Source organism: Schistocerca cancellata, chromosome 4, assembly GCF_023864275.1.
Source record: "Schistocerca cancellata isolate TAMUIC-IGC-003103 chromosome 4, iqSchCanc2.1, whole genome shotgun sequence".
Lineage (NCBI taxonomy): Eukaryota > Metazoa > Arthropoda > Insecta > Orthoptera > Acrididae > Schistocerca > Schistocerca cancellata.
The window spans coordinates 920,870,266-920,876,031 of record NC_064629.1 but is presented as its reverse complement, the minus strand read 5'-3'; positions in this window follow the sequence as shown (position 1 = coordinate 920,876,031).

Below are 5,766 nucleotides of genomic sequence, written 5' to 3'. Positions count from 1 at the left end.
CCCTCACTCACTGAATTATCTACGGATGTTTATTCCAATTTATGTTGAAACACTGTTGTCGTTATTCGTCAGTTAATTTACTGTGTAAAGAAATAAGTTAAAAAGGGAACACACAGTGCGTAGTGGGGCGATTACTCTGTTGTAGAAGTAATTCAGAAGCCAAGATCGCTTAAATACTGTTTACTGGATAACCGGTTTCAACACACTAAAGGTGCCATCATCGGATCTGAATGCAGATTAACATTTATAAACCATTTGGATATAACGATACATGAGGCAGACCAGATGATTTTAGATCAGCTTGTCTCATTCGTTTATTATTTTTTTAATTCATTAATTACATATTAAGTTAATTGGCGAATAATGACAACATTATTTCAACATAAATTAGAAAGAAACGTTCGTAGATAATTCTGATAGAGAGGCAGGAAAAAATAATATAAAAAAGCCAATATGGTGTCGAACACGAGAATCAAAGTTAAGAGGGAACGACGGTAGCCACTGAGCCACCGCTTCAATTGCGTTCTCGGCTGCAGAAGGTATCTACACTATAGCAACAGCGCGTTGATAACTTTGACCGTCGTTTTCTCGGAAACGGTCGAGTGTCTGCAGATAATTCGAAACACATGTTCGCTTATTTGGCCTCTCCTTCACTGAGCAGAGTTTCCGGACAATCTGCCTATGACACCTGGCGAGTTCCCCTCGTTAGTCGAGTCGCTTCTTACGCCCGGCGAGAATCATGTATGCCTCAGAGTAAACTGCGCCACTTGGAAACACGGCGAGCGGGTATAAACGCGTTTTCCTTCTTACAAGGCAACCTTCTACAGCTAAAATTCACGAAGTGTTCTTCAGGTTGCCTCAGATATTTCAGAAATGTTTCTTGCGTTAGGCCTGCCGCATATGCAAAACGTAAACATTTCATTTCATGTAATATTTATCAGGATAAGACATGACAAGAGTGAACCAGATCCTTCTGAGAAAAATTACAGATTCTAAGTTGCTCCACTATGTGATGACACGGGTACGGGCTTGCGATCTCTCGTTTATGCCATCGATTTCCGTGTTACACATACTTGGCCACTGCGTTGTGGCTGCCGCGTGGAGGAGGCAGTCTGTTTCCTGCTAGCGCTGTTTCTGCAGCAGATATTAACCGCGACGAATCATTCAGTCAACCCTAAATGGCCCATCTGGCTGAGGCAGACAAGGACGCTATAATAGCACTCCATGCAGAGGGATCTTCAAATAGCTATATATCAAGAACTATGGGTCTTCACAAGTCGACGGTAGCCAGGTGGATCAGATGAAAGGAAGAGGGTGGTATCCTGAATGGAAGGCCCCATGGCCGTCGCATCAAAACAACAGCAGCTCAGGATCAGCAGATACGCCGTTTCAGTGAGAACCACCCATTTGTCAACGCACGACAAATTCAGGAGACTATGGGTCTCAATGTTAGCAGTAAGACCGTCACTCGTCGTCTAAGGGAAGGTGGACTGAGAGCAAGAAGCGCTGCTGTGAAAGAGACATTGACTGTTTCCCCAGAAGCTCGCCTTGCTTTTTCTGCTGAAAATGTCGACAAACCTCTCCAATTTTGGAGGCGAGTGATTTTCACGGACGAACAAGATTTTTCTACAGCATCAACCGGAAAAGTACTTGTTTACCGGCCTAAAGGTGCTAGGTATAATCGAAAATATATTTACAGTTGCCGAAGGAGTGGCAGGGAGTCGGTAACGGTATGGGCATGGATATCGGCCCAAGGGTGTGGGCTCCTGTGGGAAGTGGAAGGAAGATTCGATGTGCGCAATTACATATCAATTCTGGAGAACGTGATGTTGCCTTCTGTGACAGCAAGATTTGTCGATGATCAGATCATGTTCCAACAAGATCGCTCGCCTATTCATATGGCACGTGTGGTTAAGAGGTGGTTCGACGACCATAGTAATATTACTGTAATGGAATGGCCACCTGAAGGTGCTAACATGAATCCCATTGAGGATATTTGGGCAGAAATGGTCAGAGTAATACGAGAAAAGGGGCAGTCACCGTCGACTCGCCGACAACTTTCTGATGTGATTCATGACGCGTGGAATGAGTTACTTGAACCTCCTAGCTATGTGGCTTGAGTTGTGGGCTCAATGCCCAACAGACTTCGAGCTGTTGTGGAAGCCGAAGGAGGCTATGCGCGATACTAAGCAGCATCAGCAGAGGTGTTTTTTTTTTCAGCCCTTCACCAATCAGCTGCAACAGCTGTTTCAAGTTTTTTTTTCAGACGTATATTTTATATATTTTCTAGGAAACGCAGTAAGAGGAATGTGGACAAACAAATTAATTCACAGCAAGATATGTAATATTTAATTTGATTTAATTTGATAAGAGAAGAAATACTCACCTTATATATTCATGCAGTCTCTAAAAAATACATGACACACGTGTATATGCAAGAAGGGTACAAAACAATTCAGCACAAATGAAAAATATTGAGGAGAAGCTCGCCGATGAAGGCGTAATTGGAGAACAAAGGCCCGAAAAAGCAGAGAAAAATCAAATACCCAATAGACTTTGAGTCGTTGTCGCAGCAGAGGGCGGTTGGTATATGCGATTCGGAGCAACAGTAGAAGAATAGTTCTATTTACTGATTTTTGAGGCTTTATTTTGTGACGGCTAAACAATGCTGCATCATGAGACCCACTATTTGTCCACATGCGGCTAAACACCAGAGGTGAAAAAATTTTGAGAGGTGCCGAAGTTCTCTAGAAGAGTAACGTGTTTTAGACAAGAAGATGATTTTCAGTTCATTACATTTTAGCCATTCACACCATGCTTTGACATTCTAATCTTTGATTTCATTTTATTATTATGTATATTTTCTTCAGTGAAAGTCAACGGTAGTAAGTTTCAAGATATGAAGAATAACTGGAAGTTTTTAATTTGTGGAATAGCGTATTTAACAGTTAATATTTTCAACAAATCTGTAGTTATAGGACATATTAAGAAGCAAGTCAAAAATGGGATTGTGGAAAGATCAGGTTGGTCTCTAAAGGGTAACGACGGTAAAATAGCAAATACGAAACTATGGGTAACATCTATTGTTGATGGTGAGGAGCCATAATCGATATACCACTATTCTGTACTTGTATTTCTGAAGTTTATCGTCAATCCTAGGACTGAAACCGATACTCTGTTTTACGTAAAGAATATAACCTTCAAAATTTATTTAGCAGCGCAGAATATTAAATCATAGTTTATAGATCAGGAACCTAATCCAACTGCCTTTAATTTTTTTCTCACGGATGACATTGAGACAGTAAATAACAAGAGAAATAACAAGACTCTCAGAATCAATACAGTGAATTCAAGTGTGCAGTGGATTCAGAAGTTTGCTATAATAGCGAATAATTCCTTTTACTGACTCCTTCATGCCTACGTTTTCTGTCAGACAATGTTTGAAACTAGGACTAACAAGGTAAACAATTTTTCCACAAATTGTCAAATTGGAAGTCAGAGAGCCAGTTACATAAATTACGATGACAACAAACGTTTTTCAAGTAAACTGATCACAGGAGGCATCCAACGCATTTATTGTGTGTTACATGCACAGTATGTAAAATGGCAACGCCACCAACACACAATACCACTAACAAGGGAACATCCCCATCGCACCCCCCCCCCCCCCCCTCAGATTTAGTTATAAGTTTGCACAGTGGATAGGCCTTGAAAAATTGAACACAGATCAATCGAGAAAACAGGAAGAAGTTGTGTGGAACTCTGAAAAAAATAAGCAAAATATACAAACTGAGTAGTCCATGCGCAAGATAGGCAACATCAAGGATAGGGTGAACTCAGGAGCGCCGTGACCCGTGATTAGCGCGAGCAGCTGCGCAACGAGAGGTCCTTGGTTCAAGTCTTCCCTCGAGTGAAAAGTTTAATTTTTTATTTTCAGACAATTATTATCTGTCCGCCCGCACGTCCGGTGCGAGGTAACTGCGCCGTAGTATGATGACGCTACACCTAAACAAACATCGAAACACATGACGTCAGTCGACTACAGCGCACTATGGACGAGAGTGCATTAAATACGTGAGATGCATTCCGTGGGCAATATGAATCCAGCAAATATAGCTCGCGACTTCAATAACAAGGTCAATGAATATTTTCCGAAATGTAAGGCATCGGAAAGTTCCTTAAGGGATCGAACGATTGTCGAACATTTGTATCATTATTTCCTACATTTGTTGATAAACAGTACGTGTGGTGATGGTTGTCTGAAAATAAAAAATTAACCTACTCACTCGACGGAAGACTTAAACCAAGGACCTCTCGTTCCGCAGCTGCTCAAGCTAACCACGCGACCACGGCGCTCCAGGGCTCACAATATTCTTGATGTTGCTTATCTTGCGCATGGACTGCTCAGTTTGTATATTTTGCTTATTTTTTTCATAGTTCCACACAACTTCTTCCTGTTTTCTCGATTGATCTGTGTTCAGTTTTTCAAGGCCTTTCCACTGTGCCAACTTATAAATAAATCTGAGGTGGATGCGATGGGAAGGTTCCCTTGTTAGCTATGAAACAATTGTAGCAAAACGGAGCATCCTCGTTATTCGTGTGATGGATAAGACGACTAATTCGCAACATAAATGTCAATGTAAGCATCAATTTCTGTTGGAACGTGCTTCCTGGACCAAATAACATACATTTCCTACGTCTTCGATGCGAATCATGTAGCAAATGTAATTTAAAGGACATAAAAACGTCGAGTGAATTTACTAACATAATTATGAACCACTCACAAACATAAATCGATGGTTGCATAGTTGTCAAAAGTATTCTACAGTATTGCCATTGTCCATTAGAATAGCAGCAGGAAGAAAACGTTCGCTCAGCTGTGCTGAGATATCTTGCACTGACGAAGCTCGCGCTTCGTAGACGCCACAGCATCGTCTGCCACCATTTCATGGGAAACGAAATATCTCAAGTGTACAGTCTTAGACATAAAAACTGACCGCCGGCCGGCCGCCATAGAGACGAAGTCCGAGTCGTGCACTTAATGTGGACAATAAAACTGACCGCCCCTGACAACTCTAAGTCCGGCCGTCTGCACAATCTGGTAACACTGATAGATGCAGAAGTTCTGTGCCCTGTCAAATGTTTTTAGGGAGAGGATTTTAATTTGCTCACCATGTGACAAGCTCGCCCATATTTTATGTAGATGGCCAGCCAATAACAATTTCCTGTGACATTCTTGTTGCTATGTTTCCCCTTTCCTTAGGTTTTACTTTGTTATGTAGCATTTTCCTTCTTTTCCTGCTTTCTTTGAGTGTGTGCTTTAGTTTTCTTAGGTCTGTCCACACTCGTTCCTTTTAATGTGTGTCAGGGCGCTGATGACCTCGATGTTGAGCGCCCATAAGCCCCAACACACCACCACCACCACCAGTATAAGGAAGAAGGGTTGTCTAATTCCGAGATGTTCTCGGATTGTGTCAGCCTGTGGTCTAGTGGTTGGCGGCACGGTAGCTCAGCGTGTTCGGTCAGAGGGTTACGCGCCCTCTGTAATAATAAAACTCAGTTAATCCATCATCAACGAACTTAAACGGATGTCTTACGACATCCACCCCGAACAGACGCAACGACCAAAAGCGAACAAGATGAGATTAAAAAAAATGTGGTAATCTTCGTGCATTCTAAACTTATGGTCGCCTCTTCGCGTCATCTTTTTTTTTTTTTTTTCTTTTTACCACATTTCGGTCTAAAGTTATGAGTCTGATTGACCAT